This window comes from Balaenoptera acutorostrata, chromosome X (assembly GCF_949987535.1).
Source record: "Balaenoptera acutorostrata chromosome X, mBalAcu1.1, whole genome shotgun sequence".
NCBI classification, from domain to species: Eukaryota; Metazoa; Chordata; class Mammalia; order Artiodactyla; family Balaenopteridae; genus Balaenoptera; species Balaenoptera acutorostrata.
This window is the reverse complement of record NC_080085.1, coordinates 54873847-54895234: the sequence shown is the minus strand read 5'-3', so window position 1 is coordinate 54895234 and position 21388 is coordinate 54873847.

Genomic DNA, 21388 nt, shown 5'->3' with positions numbered 1-21388 from the left:
ACACGCCAAGACACATATTAATCAAACTGTCAAAAATTAAATATAAGGAAAACATATTAAAGGCAGCAAAGGAAAAAAAAACAAATAACACACAAGGGAATCCCCATAAGGTTAACATCTGATCTATCAGCAGAAACTCTGCAAGCCAGAAGGGAGTGGCAGGATATACTTAAAGTGATGAAGGAGAAAAACCTACAACCAAGATTACTCTACCCAGCAAGGATCTCATTCAGATTCAATGGAGAAATTAAAACCTTTACAGACAAGCAAAAGCTGAGAGAGTTCAGCACCACCAAACCAGCTTAACAACAAATGCTAAAGGAAATTCTCTAGGCAAGAAACACAAGAGAAGGAAAACACCTACAATAACAAACCCAATACATTTAAGAAAATGGGAATAGGAACATACATATCGATAATTACCTTGAATGTAAATGGATTAAATGCTCCCACCAAAAGACACAGGCTGGCTGAATGGATACAAAAACAAGACCCATATATATGCTGTCTACAAGAGACCCACTTCAGACCTAGAGACACATACAGACTGAAAGTGAGGGGATGGAAAAAGATATTCCATGCAAATGGAAATCAAAAGAAAGCTGGAGTAGCAATTCTCATATCAGACAAAATAGACTTTAAAATAAAGACTATTACGAGAGACAAAGAAGGACACTATATAATGATCAAGGGATCGATCCAAGAGGAAGGTATAACAATTGTAAATATTTATGCACCCAACATAGGAGCACCTCAATACATAAGGCAAATACTAACAGCCATAAAAGGGGAAATTGACAGCTACACAATCATAGTAGGGGACTTTAACACCCCACTTTCACCAATGGACAGATCATCCAAAATGAAAATAAATAAGGAAACCCAAGCTTTAAATGATACATTAAATAATATGGACTTAATTGATATTTATAGGACATTCCACCCAAAAACAACAGAATACACATTCTTCTCAAGTGCTCATGGAACATTCTCCAGGATAGATCATATCTTGGGTCACAAATCAAGCCTTGGTAAATTTAAGAAAATTGAAATCGTATCAAGTATCTTTTCCGACCACAACGCTATGAGACTAGATATCAATTACAGGAAAAGATCTGTAAAAAATACAAACACATGGAGGCTACACAATACATTACTTAATAACGAAGTGATTACTGAAGAAATCAAAGGGGAAATCAAAAAATACCTAGAAACAAATGACAATGGAGACACGACGACCCAAAACCTATGGGATGCAACAAAAGCAGTGCTAAGAGGGAAGTTTATAGCAATACAAGCCTACCTCAAGAAACAGGAAACATCTCGAATAAACCACCTAACCTTGCACCTAAAGCAATTAGAGAAAGAAGAACAAAAAAACCCCAAAGCCAGCAGAAGGAAAGAAATTATAAAGATCAGCTCAGAAATAAATGAAAAAGAAATGAAGGAAACAATAGCAAAAATCAATGAAACTAAAAGCTGGTTCTTTGAGAAGATAAACAAAATTGATAAACCATTAGCCAGACTCATCTAGAGAAAAAGGGAGAAGACTCAGATCAATAGAATTAGAAATGAAAAAGGAGAAGTAACCACTGACACTGCAGAAATACAAAAGATCATGAGAGATTACTACAAGCAACTCTATGCCAATAAAATGGACAACCTGGAAGAAATGGACAGATTCTTACAAATGCACAAACTGCCGAGACTGAACCAGGAAGAAATAGAAAATATGAACAGACCAATCACAAGCACTGAAATTGAAACTGTGATTAAAAACCTTCCAACAAACAAAAGCCCAGGACCAGATGGCTTCACAGGTGAATTCTATCAAACATTTAGAGAAGAGCTAACACCTATCCTTCTCAAACTCTTCCAAAATATTTCAGAGGGAGGAACACTCCCAAACTCATTCTACGAGGCCACCATCACCCTGATACCAAAACCAGACAAAGATGTCACAAAGAAAGAAAACTACAGGCCAATATCACTGATGAACATAGATGCAAAAATCCTCAACAAAATACTAGCAAACAGAATCCAACAGCACATTAAAAGGATCCTACACCATGATCAAGTGGGGTTTATCCCAGGAATGCAAGGATTCTTCAATATACGCAAATCAATCAATGTGATACACCATATTAACAAATTGAAGGAGAAAAACCATATGATCATCTCAATAGATGCAGAGAAAGCTTTCGACAAAATTCAACACCCATTTATGATAAAAGCCCTGCAGAAAGTAGGCATAGAGGGAACTTTCCTCAACATAATAAAGGCCATATATGACAAACCCACAGCCAACATTGTCCTCAATGGTGAAAAACTGAAACCATTTCCACTAAGATCAGGAACAAGACAAGGTTGCCCACTCTCACCACTATTATTCAACATAGTTTTGGAAGTGTTAGCCACAGCAATCAGAGAAGACAAAGAAATAAAAGGAATCCAAATCGGAAAAGAAGAAGTAAAGCTGTCACTATTTGCAGATGACATGATACTATACATAGAGAATCCTAAAGATGCTACCAGAAAACTACTAGAGCTAATCAATGAATTTGGTAAAGTAGCAGGTTACAAAATTAATGCACAGAAATCTCTTGCATTTCTATACACTAATGATGAAAAATCTGAAAGTGAAGTTAAGAAAACACTCCCATTTACCATTGCAACAAAAAGAATAAAATATCTAGGAATAAACCTACCTAAGGAGACAAAAGACCTGTATGCAGAAAATTATAAGACACTGATGAAAGAAATTAAAGATGATACAAATAGATGGAGAGATATACCATGTTCCTGGATTGGAAGAATCAACATTGTGCAAATGACTCTACTACCCAAAGCAATCTACAGATTCAATGCAATCCCTATCAAACTACCAGTGGCATTTTTCACAGAACTAGAACAAAAAATTTCACAATTTGTATGGAAACACAAAAGACCCCGAATAGCCAAAGCAATCTTGAGAACGAAAAATGGAGCTGGGGGAATCAGGCTCCCTGACTTCAGACTATATTACAAAGCTTCAGTAATCAAGACAGTTTGGTACTGGCACAAAAACAGAAATATAGATCAATGGAACAGGATAGAAAGCCCAGAGATAAACCCACACACATATGGTCAACTTATCTTTGATAAAGGAGGCAAGCATATACAGTGGAGAAAAGACAGCCTCTTCAATAAGTGGTGCTGGGAAAATTGGACAGGAACATGTAAAAGTATGAAATTAGAACACTCCCTGACACCATGCACAAAAATAAACTCAAAATGGATTAAAGACCTAAGTGTAAGGGCAGACACTATCAAACTCTTAGAGGAAAACATAGGCAGAACACTCTATGACATACATCACAGCAAGATTCTTTTTGACTCAGCTCCCAGAGAAATGGAAATAAGAACACAAATAAACAAATGGGACCTAATGAAACTTAAAAGCTTTTGCACAGCAAAGGAAACCATAAACAAGACCAAAAGACAACCCTCAGAATGTGAGAAAATATTTGCAAATGAAGCAACTGACAAAGGATTAATCTCCAAGATTTACAAGCAGCTCATGCAGCTCAATAACAAAAAAACGAACAACCCAATCCAAAAAAGGGCAGAAGATCTAAATAGACATTTCTCCAAAGAAGAGATACAGATGGCCTACAGACACATGAAAGAATGCTCAACATCATTAATCATTAGAGAAATGCAAATCAAAACTACAATGAGATATCATCTCACACCGGTCAGAATGGCCATCATCAAAAAATCTAGAAACAATAAATGCTGGAGAGGGTGTGGAGGAAAGGGAACACTCTTGCACTGTTGGTGGGAATGTAAATTGATACAGCCACTATGGAGAACAGTATGGAGGTTCCTTAAAAAACTACAAATAGAACTACCATACGACCCAGCAATCCCACTACTGGGCATATATCCTGAGAAAACCATAGGTCAAAAAGAGTCATGTACCAAAATGTTCATTGCAGCTCTATTTACAATAGCCAGGACATGGAAGCAACCTAAATGTCCATCGACAGATGAATGGATAAAGAAGATGTGGCACATATATACAATGGAATATTACTCAGCCATAAAAAGAAATGAAATGGAGGTATTTGTAATGAGGTGGATGGAGTTAGAGTCTGTCATACAGAGTGAAGTAAGTCAGAAAGAGAAAAACAAATACAGTATGCTAACACATATATACGGAATCTAAGGGAAAAAAAAAAAAGGCCATGAAGAACCTAGTGGCAAGACGGGAATAAAGATACAGACCTACTAGAGAATGGACCTGAGGATATGGGGAGGGGGTGGGGTGAGATGTGACAGGGTAAGAGAGTGTCATGGACATATATACACTACCAAATGTAAAATAGATAACTAGTGGGAAGCAGCCGCATAGCACAGGGAGATCAGCTCGGTGCTTTGTGACCACCTAGAGGGGTGGGATGGGGAGGGTGGGAGGGAGGGAGATGCACGAGGGAAGAGAAATGGGAACATATTGTATATGTATAACTGATTCACTTTGTTATAAAGCAGAAGCTAACACACTATTGTAAGGCAATTATACTTCAATAAAGATGTTTAAAAGAAAAACAAACAAACAACAACAAAAAAAAAGCTAGAAATGATTAAGCTTAGTGAGGAAGGCATGTTGAAAGTTGAGATAGGCCAAAAGCTAGGCCTTTTGTGACAAACAGTTAGCCAAGTTGTGAATGTGAAGGAAAAATTCTTGAAGCAAATTAAAAGTGCTACTCCAGTAAACACATGAATGATAAGTGAAATAACCTTATTGTTGATGCGGAGAAAGCTTCCTTAAGCCAAAGCCTAATCCAGCACAATGCCCTAACTCTCTAAAATTCTATGAATGCTGAGAGAGGTAAGGAAGCTGCAGAAGAAAATTTTGAGGCTGGCAGGGGTTGGTTCATGAGGTTTAAGGAAAGAAGTCATCTACATAACATCAAAATGCAAGGTGAAGCTGCAAGTGCTGATGGAGAAGCTGCAGCAAGTTACCCAGAAGATCTAGCTAAGATACTTAATGAAGGTGGTTACCTACCCTAAGCAACAGATTTTCAATGTAGACAAAACAGCTCTATATTGGAAGAGGTCATCTAGGACATTCATAGCTAGATAGGAGATGTCAATGCCTGACTTCAAAGATTCAAAGAACAGGCTGACTGTCGTAAGGGGGTAATGCAGCTGGTGACTTTAAGTTGAAGCCATTCCCAAAATCCCAGGGCCCTTAAGAATCATGCTAAATATACTCTGCCTGTGCTCTATAAATGGAACAACGAAGTCTGGATGACAGCACATCTGTTTACAATGTGGTTTACTAAATACTTCAAGCCCAATGTTGAGACATACTAATCAGAAAAAAAGATTCCTTTCAAAATATGCTCATTGACAATGCACCTGGTCACCCAAGAGCTCTGCTAGAGATGTACAATGAGATTTACATTGTTTTCATGCCTGCTAACACAATACATCTTCTGCAGCCCAAGGATTAAGAAGTAATTTCAACTTTCAAGTCTTATTATGTAAGAAATACATTTCATAAGGCTACAGCTACCATAAATAGCGATTCCTCTGATGGAACTAAGAAATGCAAATTGAAAGCCCTCTGGAAAGGATTCACGATTCTAGATGCCATTAAGAACATTCAGAGGAGCTTCAAGATGGCAGAAGAGTAAGACATGGAGATCACCTTCCTCCCCACAAATACATCAGAAATACATCTACATGTGGAACAACTCCTACAGAACACCTACTGAACACTGGCAGAATACCTAAGACCTCCCCAAAGGCAAGAAACTCCCCCATGTACCTGGGTAGTGCAAAAGAAAAAATAAAAAAACAGAGACAAAAGAATAGGGACGGGACCTGCACCAGTGGGAGGGAGCTGTGAAGGAGGAAAGGTTTCCACACACTAGGAAGGCTCTTCATGGGCGGAGTTTGTGGGTGGCGGAGGGGGAAGCTTCAGAGCCACGGAGGAGAGTGCAACACAGGGGTGCAGAGGGCAAAGTGGAGGGATTCCTGCAGAGAGGTTTGGTGCTGATCAGCACTCACTAGCCCAAGAGGCTTGTCTGCTCACCCGCCAGGACGAGTGGGGGCTGGGTGCTCAGGCTCTGGCATCAGTAGGATCCCAGGGAGAGGACTGGGGTTGGCTGTGTGAACACAGCCTGAAGGGGCTAGGGTGCAACAGCTAGCCAGGAGGGAGTCTGGGAAAAAGTCTGGAGCTGCCAAAGAGGCAAGAGACTTTTTCTTGCCTCTTTGTTTCCGGGTGCGTGAGGAGAGGGGATTAAGAGCACTGCTTAAAGGAGCTCCAGAGACGGGCACAAGCCACAGTTATCAGCACGGACCCCAGAGACGGGCATGAGATGCTAAGGCTGCTGCTGCAGCTACCAAAAAGCCTGTGTGCAAGCACAGGTCACTATCCACACTTCCCCTCCTGGGAGCCTGGGCAGCCCGCCACTGCCAGGGTCCCGTGATCCAGGGACAACTTCCCCGGGAGAACACACGGCACGCCTCAGGGTGGTGCAATGTCACGACTGCCTCTGCCGTTGCAGGCTCGCCACGCATCCCGTGCCCCTCCCTCACCCTGGCCTCAGTGAGCCAGAGCCCCTGAATCAGCTGCTCCTTTAACCCCATCCTGTCTGAGCGAAGAAAAGAGGCCCTCAGGTGACCTACATGAAGAGGCGGGCCCAAATCCAAAGCTGAACCCCAGGAGCTGTGCGAACAAAGAAGAGAAATGGAAATTTCTCCCAGCAGCCTCAGGAGCAGTGGATTAAATCTCCACAAACAACTTGATGTACCCTGCATCTGTGGAACACCTGAATAGAAAACGAATCATCCCAAATTGAGGAGGTGGACTTTGGGAGCAACGATGTATATATTTGTTTCACTTTTTGTGAGTGTGTATGAGTATGCTTCTGTGCGTGATTTTGTCTGTATAGCATTCTTTTACCATTTGTCCTAGGGTTCTGTCTGTCCGTTTTGTTTGTTTGTTTGTTTGTTTGTTTGTTTTTAGTATAGTTTTTAGCACTTGTTATTATTGGTGGATTTGTGTTTTGGTTTGGTAGCTCTCTTCTTTCTTTCTTTTTTATATTACTTTTTAAAAAAATTTTTAAACAATTATTTTTTATTTTAATAACTTTATTTTATTGTTTTTTGCTTTATTTTCTTTTCTTCTTTCTTTTCTCCATTTTATTCAAAGCCATGTGGATGACAGGCTCTTGGTGCTCCAGCCAGGCGTGAGGGAAGTGCTGCTGAGATATGAGAGCCAAGTTCAGAACACTGGTCCACAAGAGACCTCCCAGCTCCACGTAATATCAAACGGTGAAAATCTCCCAGAGATGTCCATCTCACGGCCAAGACCCAGCTGCACTCAATGACCAGCAAGCTACAGTTCTGTACACCCAGTGCCAAACAACTAGCAAAACAGGAACACATCACTATTCATTAGCAGAGAGGCTGCCTAAAATCATAATAAGGCCACAGACACCACAAAACACACTACCAAACGTGGACCTGCCCACCAAAACACAACATCCAGCCTCATCCACAATAACACAGGCACTACTATCCTCCACCAGAAAGCCTAAACAACCCACTGAACAAACCTTAGCCACTGAGGACAGACACCAAAAACAACGGGAACTACGAACCTGCAGCCTGCGAAAATGAGACCCCAAACACAGTAAGATAAGCAAAATGAGAAGACAGAAAAACACACAGCAGATGAAGGAGCAAGGTAAAAGCTCATCAGACATAACAAATGAAGAGTAAATAGGCAGTCTACCTGAAAAGGAATTCAGAATAATGATAGTAAAGATTATCCAAAATCTTGGAAATAGAATAGGCAAGATGCAAGAAACATTTAACAAGGACCTAGAAGAACTAAAGAAGAACCAAGCAATGATGAAAAACACAATAAATGAAATTAAAAATACTCTAGAAGGGATCAATAGCAGAATAACTGAGGCAGAAGAACGGATAAGTGACCTGGAAGATAAAATAGTGGAATTAACTATTGCAGAGCAGAATAAAGAAAAAAGAAAGAAAAGAAGTCAGGACAGTCTCAGAGACCGCTGGGACAACATTAAATGCACCAACATTCGAATTATAGGGGTCCCAGAAGAAAAAGAGAAAAAGAAAGGGACTGAGAAAATATTTGAAGAGACTATATGGGAAAGGAAATAGTTAATCAAGTCCTGGAAGCACAGACAGCCCCATACAGGATAAATCCAAGGAGAAACAAGCCAAGACACATATTAATCAAACTATCAAAAATTAAATACAAAGAAAAAATATTAAAACAGCAAGGGAAAAGCAACAAATAACATACAACGGAATCCCCATAAGGTTAACAGCTGATCTTTCAGCAGAAACTCTGCAAGCCAGAAGGGAGTGGCAGGACATATACTAAAGTGATGAAGGAGAAAAACCTACAATCAAGATTACTCTACCCAGCAAGGATCTCATTCAGATTTGATGGAGAAATAAACATCTTTACAGACAAGCAAAAGCTGAGAGAGTTCAGCACAACCAAACCAGCTTTACAACAAATGCTAAAGGAACTTCTCTAGGCAAGAAACACAAGAGAAGGAAAAGACCTACATTAACAAACCCAAAACAATTAAGAAAATGGGAATAGGAACATACATATCGATAATTACCTTAAATATAAATGGGTTAATGCTCCAACCAAAAGACACAGACTGGCTGAATGGATACAAAAACAGGACCCATATGTATGCTGTCTACAAGAGACCCTCTTCAGACCTAGGGGCACATACAGACTGAAAGTGAGGGGTTGGAAAATGATATTCCATGCAAATGGAAATCAAAAGAAAGCCGGAGTAGCAATACTCATATCAGACAAAATAGACTTTAAAATAAAGACTATTCCAAGAGACAAAGACGGACACTGTATAATGATCAAGGGATCGATTCAAGAAGAAGATATAACAATTGAAAATATTTATGCACCCAACATAGGAGCACCTCAATACATAAGGCAAATACTAACAGCCATAAAAGGGGAAATCGACAGTAACATAATCATAGTAGGGGACTTTAAAAACCCACTTTCACCAAGTGACAGATCATCCAAAATGAAAATAAACAAAGAAACACAAGCTTTAAATGGTACATTAAACAAGATGGACTTAATTGATATTTATAGGACATTCCACCTAAAAACAACAGAATACACATTTTTCTCAAGTGCTCATGGAACATTCTCCAGGATAGATCATATCTTGGGTCACAAATCAAGCCTTGGTAAATTTAAGAAAATTGAAATCATATCAAGTACCTTTTCCGACCACAATGCTATGAGACTAGATATCAATTACAGGAAAAGATCTGTAAAAAATACAAACTCATGGAGGCTACACAATACACTACTTAAAAACGAAGTGATCACTGAAGAAATCAACGGGGAAATCAAAAAATACCTAGAAACAAATGACAATGGAGACATGACGACCCAAAACCTATGGGATGCAGCAAAAGCAGTTCTAAGAGGGAAGTTTATAACAATACAATCCAACCTCAAGCAACAGGAAACATCTGGAATAAACAACCTCAACTTGCACCTAAAGCAATTAGAGAAAGAAGAACAAAAAAACCCCAAAGTTAGCAGAAGGAAACAAATCATAAAGATCAGATCAGAAATAAATGAAAAAGAAATGAAGGAAACAATGGCAAAGATCAGTAAAACTAAAAGCTGGTTCTTTGAGATGATAAACAAAATTGATAAACCATTAGCCAAATTCGTCAAGAAAAAAAGGGAGAAGACCGAAATCAATAGAATTAGAAAGGAAAAAGGGGAAGTAACAACTGACACTGCAGAAATACAAACGATCATGAGAGATTACTACAAGCAACTCTATGCCAATAAAATGGACAACCTGGAAGAAATGGACAAATTCTTAGAAATGCACAATCTACCGAGACTGAACCAGGAAGAAATAGAAAATATGAACAGACCAATCACAAGCACTGAAATTGAAACTGTGATTTAAAATCTTCCAACAAACAAAAACCCAGGACCAGATGGCTTCACAGGCGAATTCTATCAAACATTTAGAGAAGAGCTAACACTTATCCTTCTCAAATTCTTCCAGAATATTGCAAAGGAAGGAACACTCCCCAACTCATTCTATGAGGCCACCATCATCCTGATACCAAAACCAGACAAAGATGTCACAAAGAAAGGAAACTACAGGCCAATATCACTGATGAACATAGATGCAAAAATCCTCAACAAAATACTAGCAAACAGAATCCAACAGCACCTTAAAAGGATCATACACCATAATCAAGTGAGGTTTATCCCAGGAATGCAAGGATTCTTCAATATAGGCAAATCAATCAATGTGATACACCATATCAACAAATTGAAGGAGAAAAACCATATGATCATCTCAATAGATGCAGAGAAAGCTTTCCAAAAAAGTCAACACCCATTTATGATAAAAAGCCCTGCAGAAAGTAGGCATAGAGGGAAATTTCCTCAACATAATAAAGGGCATCTATGACAAACTCACAGCCAACATCGTCCTCAATGGTGAAAAATTGAAACCATTTCCACTAAGATCAGGAACGAGACAATGTTGCCCACTCTCACCACTATTATTCAACATAGTTTTGGAAGATTTAGCCACAGCAATCAGAGAAGAAAAAGAAATAAAAGAATCCAAATTGGAACAGAAGAAGTAAAGCTGTCACTGTTTGCAGATGACATGATACTATACATAGAGAATCCTAAAGATGCTACCAGAAAACTACTAGAGCTAATCAATGAATTTGGTAAAGTAGCAGGATACAAAATTAATGCACAAAAATCTCTTGCATTCCTATACACTAGTGATGAAGAATGTGAAAGTTAAAGTAAGAAAACACTCCCATTTACCATTGCAACAGAAAGAATAAAGTATCTAGGAATAAGCCTACCTAAGGAGAGAAAACACCTGTATGCAGAAAATTAAAAGACACTGATGAAAGAAATTAAAGATGATACATATAGATGGAGAGATATACCATGTTCTTGGATTGGAAGACTCAACATTGTGAAAATGACTTTACCACCCAAAGCAATCTACAGATTCAATGCAATCCCTATCAAACTACCACTGGCATTTTTCACAGAACTAGAACAAAAAATTTCACAATTTGTATGGAAACACAAAAGACCCCGAATAGCCAAAGCAATCTTGAGAACGAAAAATGGAGCTGGAGGAATCAGGCTCCCTGACTTCAGACTATACTACAAAGCTACAGCAAGCAAGACAGTATGGTACTGGCACAAAAACAGAAACATAGATCAATGGAACAGGATAGAAAGCCCAGAGATAAACCCACGCACATATGGTCACTTTATCTTTGATAAAGGAGGCAAGCATATACAGTGGAGAAAACACAGCCTCTTCAATAAGTGTGCTGGGAAAACTGGACAGGTACATGTAAAAGTATGAAATTAGAACACTCCCTAACACCATACACAAAAATAAACTCAAAATGGATTAAAGACCTAAATGTAAGGCCAGACACTATCAAACTCTTAGAGGAAAACATAGGCAGAACACTCTATGACATAAATCACAGCAAGATCCTTTTTGACCCACCTCCTAGAGAAATGGAAATAAAAACAAAAAGAAACAAATGGGACCTAATGAAACTTAAAAGCTTTTGCACGGCAAAGGAAACCTTAAACAAGACCAAAAGACAACCCTCAGAATGGGAGAAAATATTTGCAAATGAAGCAACTGACAAAGGATTAATCTCCAAAATTTCCAAGCAGCTCATGCAGCTCAATACCTAAAAAAACAAACAACCCAATCCACAAATGGGCAGAAGACCTAAATAGACATTTCTCCAAAGAAGATATACAGATTGCCAACAAACACATGAAAGAATTCTCAACATCATTAATCATTAGAGAAATTCAAATCAAAACTACAATGAGATATCATCTCACACCGGTCAGAATGGCCATCATCAAAAAATCTAGAAACAATAAATGCTGGAGAGGGTGTGGAGGAAAGGGAACACTCTTGCACTATTGGTGGGAATGTAAATTGATACAGCCACTATGGAGAACAGTATTGAGGTTCCTTAAAAACCTAAAAATAGAACTACCATACGACCCAGCAATCCCACTACTGGGCATATACCCTGAGAAAACCATAGGTCAAAAAGAGTCATGTACCAAAATGTTCATTGCCGCTCTATTTACAATAGCCAGGACATGGAAGCAACCTAAATGTCCATCGACAGATGAATGGATAAAGAAGATGTGGCACATATATACAATGGAATATTACTCAGCCATAAAAAGAAATGAAATGGAGGTATTTGTAGTGAGGTGGATGGAGTTTGAGTCTGTCATACAGAGTGAAGTAAGCCAGAAAGAGAAAAACAAATACACTATGCTAACACATATATATGGAATCTAAGGGGAAAAAAAAAGGTCATGAAGGACCTAGTGGCAAGACAGGAATAAAGACACAGACCTACTAGAGAATGGACTCGAGGATATGGGGAGGGGCAAGGTTAAGATGTGGCAAAGTGAGAGAGTGGCATGGACATATATATACTACCAAACGTAAAATAGATTTCTAGTGGGAAGCAACCGCATAGCACAGGGAGATCAGCTCTATGCTTTGTGACCACCTAGAGAGGTGGGATAGGGAGGGTGGGAGGGAGGGAGATGCAAGAGGGAAGAGATATGGGTACATATATATATGTATATCTGATTCACTTTGTTATAAAGCAGAAACTAACACACAGTTGTGGAGCAATTATACTCCAATAAAGATGTTTAAAAAAATATCAGATCAGAAATAAATGAAAAAGAAATTAAGGAAATGATAGCAAAGATCAATAAAAATAAAAGCTGGTTCTTTGGGAAGATAGACAAAATTGATAAACCATTAGCCAGACTCAACAAGAAATAAAGGGAGAAGACAAATCAATAGAATTAGAAATGAAAAAGGAGAAGTAACAACTGACACTGCAGAAATACAAAGGATCACGAGACATTACTACAAGCAACTATATGCCAATAAAGTAGACAACCTGGAAGATATGGACATATTCTTAGAAATGTACAACCTTCTGAGACTGAACCAGGAAGAAATAGAAAATATGAACAGACCAATCAAAAGCACTGAAATTGAAACTGTGATTAAAAATCTTCCGACCAACAAAAGCCCAGGACCAGATGGCTTCACAGGCGACTTCTAGCAAACATTTAGAGAAGAGCTAACACCTATCCTTCTCAAACTCTTCCAAAATATAGCAGAAGGAGGAACACTCCTAAAGTCATTCTACGAGGCCACCATCACTCTGATACCAAAACCAGACAAAGATGTCCCAAAAAAGAAAACTAGAGGCATATATCACTGATGAAGATCGATGCAAAAATCCTCAACAAAATACTAGGAAACAGAATCCAGCAGAACATTAAAATGATCATACACCATGATCAAGTGGGGTTTATCCCAGGAATGCAAGGATTCCTCAGTATACATAAATCAATCAATGTGATACACCATAGTAACAAATTGAAGGATAAAAACCATATGATCATCTCAATAGATGCAGAAAAACCTTTTGACACAATTCAACACCCATTTATGATAAATCACTCCAGAAAAAAGGCATAGAGGGAACATACGTGAACATAATAAAGGCCATATATGGCAAACCCAAAGCCAACATCGTTCGCAAGGGTGAAAAGCTGAAACCATCTCCTCTAAGATCAGTAACAAGACAAGGTTTCCCACTCTCACCACTATTAATCAACATAGTTTTGGATGTTTTAGCCACAGCAATCAGAGAAGAAAAAGAAATAAAAGGAATCCAAATCGGAAAAGAAGAAGTAAAGCTGTCACTGTTTGCAGATGACATGATACTATACATAGAGAATCCTAAAGGTGCTACCAGAAAACTACTAGAGCTAATCAGTGAATTTGGTAGAGTAGCAGGATACAAAATTAATGCACAGAAATCTCTTGCATTCCTATACACTAATGATGAAATCTCTGAAAGAGAAATTAAGGAAACACTCCCATTTACCATGCAACAAAAATAATGTAGTACCTAGGAATAAACCTACCTAAGGAGACAAAAGACCTGTATGCAGAAAATTATAAGACACTGATGAAAGAAATTAAAAATGATACGAACAGATGGAGAGATATTCCATGTTCTTGCATTGGAAGAATCAACATTGTGAAAATGGCTATACTATCCAAAGCAATCTACAGATTCAATGTAATCCCTATCAAACTACTGCTGGCATTTTTCCCAGAACTAGGACAAAAAATTTCACAATTTGTATGGAAACACAAAAGACCCTGAATAGCCAAAGGAATCTTGAGAAAGAAAAACGGAGCTGGAGGAATCAGGCTCCCTTACTTCAGACTATACTACAAAGCTACACTAATCAAGACAGTATGGTACTGGAACAAAAACAGCAATATAGATCATTGGAACAGGATAGAAAGCCCAGTGGTAAACCCATGCCATATGGTCACCTTATCTTTGATAAAGGAGGCAAGAATATGCAATGGAGAAAAGACAGCCTCCTAAATAAGTGGTGCTGGGAAAACCGGACAGCTACATGTAAAAGAATGAAGTCACAACACTACCTAACACCAAACAAAAAATAAACTCAAAATGGTTTAAAGACCTAAATGGAAGGCTAGACACCATAAAACTGTTAGAGGAAAACATAGGAAGAACACTCTTTGACATAAATCACAGCAAGATCTTTTCTGACCCACCACCTTGTGAAATGGAAATAAAAACAAAAATAAACAAATGGGACCTAATGAAACTTAAAAGCTTTTGCAGAGCAAAAGAAACCGTAAACAATACGAAAAGACAATCCTCAGAATGGGAGAAAAATTTGCAAATGAAGCAACTGACAAATGATTAATCTCCAAAGTATACAAACAGCTCATGCAGCTCAATATCCAAAAAACAAACCACCCAATCCAAAAATGGGCAGAAGACCTAAATAAACATTTCTCCCAAGAAGATATACAGCTGGCCAGCAAACACATAAAAGGATGATCAACATCACTAATCATTAGCGAAATGCAAATCAAAACTACAATGAGGTGTCACCTCATACCGGTCCGAATGGCCATCATCAAAAAATCTACAAACAATAAATTCTGGAGCGGGTTTGGAGAAAAGGGAACCCTCTTGCACTGTTGGTGGGAATGTAAATTGATACAGCCACTACAGAGAACAGTATGGAGTTTCCTTAAAATACTAAAAATAGAACTACCATATGACCCAGCAATCCCACTACTGGGCATATACCCTGAGAAAACCATAATTCAAAAAGAGTCATGTACCACAATGTTCATGGCAGCTGTATTTAGAATACCTAGGAAATGGAAGCAACCTAAGTGTCCAGCAACAGATGAATGGATAAAGAAGATGTGGCACATATATACAATGGAATATTACTCAGCCATAAAACGAAACGAAATTGAGTCATTTGTAGTGAGGTGGATGGACCTAGATACTGCCATAAAGAGTGAGGTAATTCAGAAAGAGAAAAACAAATACCGTATGCTAACACATATATATGGAATCAAAAAAAATGGATCTGAAGAACCTAGGGGTAAGACAGGGATAAATACACAGATGTAGAGAATGGACTTGAGGACATGGGGAGGGGGAAGGGTAAGCTCGGACGAAGTGAGAGAGTAGCACTGACATATATACCTTACCAAATATAAAACTGATAGCTAGTGGGAAGCAGTTGCACAGCACAGGGAGATCAGCTCGTTACTTTGTTACCACCTAAAGGGGTGGGACAGGGAGGGTGGGAGGGAGATGCAAGTGGGAGGAGATATGGGGATATATGTATATGTATAGCTGATTCACTTTGTTATACAGCAGAAACTAACACAACATTGGAAAACAATTATACTGCAATAAAGATGTTTAAAAAAAAAAGAAATACATAGGATCATAAGAGACTACTAGAAACAGTATATGCCAACCAATTGGATAACCTATAAGAAATGGATAAATTTCCCAAAACATACAGCCTACCAAGATTGACTCAGGAGGAAACAGATAATGTGATCAGACCAATAATTATTAAAGAGACTGAATCAGTAATCAAAAGACTCCCAACATAGAAAACCCCAGGACCAGATGGTTTCATTGGTTAAATCTACCAAATGTTAAAAGAAAAATTAATACCAATCCTTCTCAGACTCTTCCAAAAAATTGAAGAGGAAGGAACACATTTAAATTCATTTTACAAGGCCAGAATTACCCTGATACCAAAGTTAGATTAGGAGTCTACAAGTAAATAAAACTATAGACCAATATCCCTGATGAATACAGACACAACAATTCTCAACAAAATATTAGCAAACTGATCTCAACAATATATTAAAAGGATTATACATCATAATCAAGTGGGATTTATCCCTGTAAAGCAAGAATGGTTCAATTATGCAAATCAATAAAGGTGATACACCATATTAGCAGAAAAGAAAAAATTATATGATTATCCCTGAAGAGGCAGAAAAATCATTTGTCAATATACAATATGTGTTCATAACTAAAACCCTCAATGAACTGGGTATAGAAGGAACATACTTCAGTATAATAAAGGCCATATAACAAACCCACAGCTAACATTATACTCAACAGTGAACATTTGAAAACTTTTCCTCTAATATCAGGAAAAAGCCAAGGATTCCCACTCAGACCACTCTTATTCAACATAGTACGGTCAGTCCTCACTAGAGAGCAATTTAGCAAGACAAAAATAAATAAATAAATAAATAGAAAAATAAATAAATAATAAACATCCAAATTGGAAAGGAAAAAGGAAAATTGTCATTACCTGCAGATGATATGATATCATACTTAGAAAAAGTCTAATGAGTCAACCATAAAATTATTTGAACTAATCAACAAACTCAGTAAAGTTGCAGGATATAAAATCAACATACAGAAATCAGTTTTTTTTTCTTTACAGTAACAACAAAACATCTGGAAAAAAGATAACTAAGCCATTCACAACATCATCAAAAACAATAAAATACAGTTGACCCTTGAACAAAGTGGGGGTTGGGGAGCTGATGCTCTGTGCAGCCAAAAATCTGCATATAACTTAGAGTTATATGCCCTCCATGTATGTGGTTCCCCTGTACCCCCTGTTCCACATCCACAGATTCAACCAATTGTGGGTTATGTAATACTGTAGTATTTACTATTGAAAAAAAAATCCATGTATAAGTGGACCAGCACAATTCAAACCCATGTTGTTCAAGGGTCAACTGTCTTTAGAAGATACCTGTACAATGAAAATTACAAGACCTTGATGAAAACAATTGAAAAGACACAGACAAATGGAAAGACATCCTGTGTTCATGGATCCGAAGAATTAATATCATTAAAATGCCCAACTATCCAAAGCCTTCTGTAGATTAAATGGAATCCTTATCAAAATTCCAATGGCATTTTTTAACCAGAATAGAAACAATCGTAAAATTTGCATGGAACCACAAAAGACTCCAAATAGCCAAAGCAATCATAAGAAAAAAGAACAAAGATGGAATCATCACACTTCCTGATTTCAAACTATACTACAAAGTTATAATAATCAAAACGGTATGGGACTGACTAGCATAAAATAGACACACAGAGCAACTGAATACAATTGAGAGCCCAGAAATAAACCCCACATATATGTTCAACCAATATTTGACAAGGGTGCCAAGAACACTCAATGACAAAAGGATGGTCTCTTCAACAAATGGCCTTAGGAAAACTGGATAATCAGATGCAGAAAAATTAAACTGGATCCCTGTCTTACACCACTCACAAAAATTAACTCAGAATGGGATAAAAATTTAAACATAAGACCTGATACCATAAAACTCCTAGAAGAAAACATAGGGAAGAAACTCTTTAACATTGGACTGGGCAATGTTTTTTGGTATTACACCAAAAGCACAAGCAACAAAAGCAGAAATCAACAAGTAGAACTACATCGCATATAAAAGCTACACAGCAAAAGTAACAATCAAAAAAATGAAAAGGCAACCTATGGAGTGGGAGAAAATATTTGCAAAGCATATACAAGATAAGGAGTTAACATTCAAAGTATATAAAGAATTCATACAACTCAGTATAAAAAAGAAATCCAATACAAAATGAGCAAAGGAACTAAATAGACATTTTTCCAAAGAAGACATACAAATGGCTAACAGGTACATGAAAAGATGTTCAACATCACTAATCATCAGGGAACTGCAAATCCAAACCACAATGAGATATCACCTCATACCTAATAGAATGGTTACCATCAAGAAGATAAGAGATGTGTTGGCGAAGATGCGGTAAAAAGGGCACCTTTGTACACTGTTGGTAAGAACATAATTTATTTCAGCTACTATGGAAAGTAATATGCAGATTTCTCAAAAAATTAAAAACATAACTACCATTTCAAGTCCACTAATGAGTATATATCCAAAGGAAATGAAAACAAGATATTAAAGAAATATATGCACTCCCATGTTTACTACAGCATTATTCACAATAGACAAGATATGGAGACAACCTAAGTATCTGTTAACAGGTTACTGGATATAGAAGCTATAAATATAAATATAAATATATATATATATCAATACATACACACATACACACACACACACACACACACACACACAATGAAACATTATTCAGCCATGAGAAAGGAGGAAATCCTACCACTTGCAGCAACATGAATGGACATTGAGGACATTATGCTAAGTGAGATAAGTCAGACAGAGAAAGACAATTACTGTATGATATCACTTATATGTAGAATCTAAAGAAGCCACCTCATAGAAACAGAGTAGAATCATGGTTCCCAGAGGCTAGCGGTAGGGAAGTGGGGATACATTTTTTAAGGGTACAAACTGGGAACAAGTGAATAAATAAGTCCTAGAGTACCAATATATAGCATAGTGATTACAATCAACAATATTATATTGTAAACTTCAAAGTTTCTAAGAGACTAGATCTTAATTGTTCCCACCACACACACACACACAAAAATGGTAATTATGTGACATGATATAGGTGTTAGCTAACGCTATGGTAATAATCATATTGAACACATAAATATATCAAATCAACATGTTGTACAACTGAAACTTACACAGTGTTATATGTCAATTATATTTCAATTAAAAAAACATGGGCTTCCCTGGTGGCGCAGTGGTTGAGAGTCTGCCTGCTAATGCAGGGGACACGGGTTCGAACCCTGGTCTGGGAAGATCCCACATGCCGCGGAGCGGCTGGGCCCGTGAGCCACAACTACTGAGCCTGCGCGTCTGGAGCCTGTGCCCCGCAACGGGAGGGGCCGCGATAGTGAAAAGGCTCGTGCACCGCGATGAAGAGCGGTCCCCACACCGCGATGAAGAGTGGCCCCCACTTGCCGTAACTAGAGAAAGCCCTCGCACGAACCGAAGACCCAACACAGCCAAAAATGAATAAATAAATAAATAAAGTAAAAAAAAAAACAAACTTAAGATGGTTTTAAGAGTGAAAAAGGGGAAATAAGAAAGTATCTTACGACAAATGAAAATGAAAACACAACATAGCAAAACGCGAGATTCACTAAAAGCAGTAATAAGAGAGAATTTTATACCAGTATTCACTGACATTAAAAAAGAAGAAAGATTTCAAATAATCGGCATAACTTTACATCTCAGGGAACTATAAAAAGAACAAACTATGCCCAAAGTTAGCAGAAGGAAGTAAATAATAAATATCAAAGCAGAAATAAATGAAACAGAGAATAGAAAACAATTAAGAGTTGGTTCTTTTGAAATGAAAACAAAATTTTAAAACCTTCAGCTAGAGTAACTACAGAAAATAGAAAGAAGAATCAAATAAATAAAAAAAGAAATTCAAGAGGTGACATTAAAACCAAAACTGATATCACATAAATTAAAAGTATTACAAGAGATCATAGGGGACTACTATAAACAATAACATGCCAACAAACTGGATAACCTGGAAGAAATGGATAAATTGTTAAAAACATACAACCTACCAAGACTAAATCAGGAATATATTGATAATCTTAACAGACTTATAACTAGTAAGGAGAGTAAATGAATAATCAAAAATGTTCCAACAATGAAAAGCCTAGAACCAGATGGTTTCATGGATGAACTCTACCAAACATTAAAGAAGAACACCAGTCCTTTTCAAACTCTTTCAAAAAATCAAAAAGGAGGAAACACTTGCAAACACAATTTATGAGGCCAGCATTACCGTGATACCACAGGCGTAAAAAGATACTAGAAGAAAGAAAACCAATATCCCTGATGAATACAGATGCAAAAATCCTAAACAAAATATTAGCAAACTGAATTCATTAGAACATCAAAAGGATCATACACCATAAACAAGTGGAATTTATCCCTGGGATTCAAGGATAGTTCAACAGAGGAAAATCAATGTGATATATCACATTAACAGAACAAAGGAAAAAATATGATTATTTCGTAGATGCAGAAAAAGCATTTGACAAATTTCAACACTCTTTTATTATAAAAATACTCAGGTCCTGAGGAGTGGGGTTCCAAGCAGTGTTTTCCAGAACTTGAGGTGCAGCAAAATGGTGGTAGAAGCTTGTTTAAAAATTCAGACTTAGGGCTCATCTTTGTGACCTCTATTCACGAAATCTCGGATGAAGCGCAGAAATAAGCGACCCGGCGTGGAATCTGAGGAGCTGAATAAAATGGTGGCCTGAGCAGAGACTCTTAAGCAAGTAACGTTGAAGTCAACATGGAGAAGAAATGAGACAAAGCAGGGAATGAGACAACACTTAAGGGCCTATTGAAACAGTTCAGCCGTGTGGACGAAAGGCTCTTGGTGCTCCAGCCAGGCATCAGGGCCGTGCCTCTGAGGTGGGAGAGCCAACTTCAGAACACTGGTCCACAAGAGACCTCCCAGCTCCACGTAATACCAAACGGCAAAAATCTCCCAGAGATCTCCATCTCAACATCAAGACCCAGCTTCACTCAACGACCAGCAAGCTACAGTGCTGGACACCCTATGCCAAACAACTAGCTAGACAGGAACACAACCCCATCCATTGGCAGAGAGGCTGCCTAAAATCATAATAAGGCCACAGACACCACAAAATACACCACCAGACGTGGACGTGCCCACCAGAAAGACAAGATCTAGCCTCATCCACCAGAACTCAGGCACTAGTTCCCTCCACCAGGAAGCCTACACAACCCACTGAACCAACCTTAGCCGCTGGGGACAGATACCAAAAACAACGGGAACTACGAACCTGCAGCCTGTGAAAAGGAGACCCCAAACACAGTAA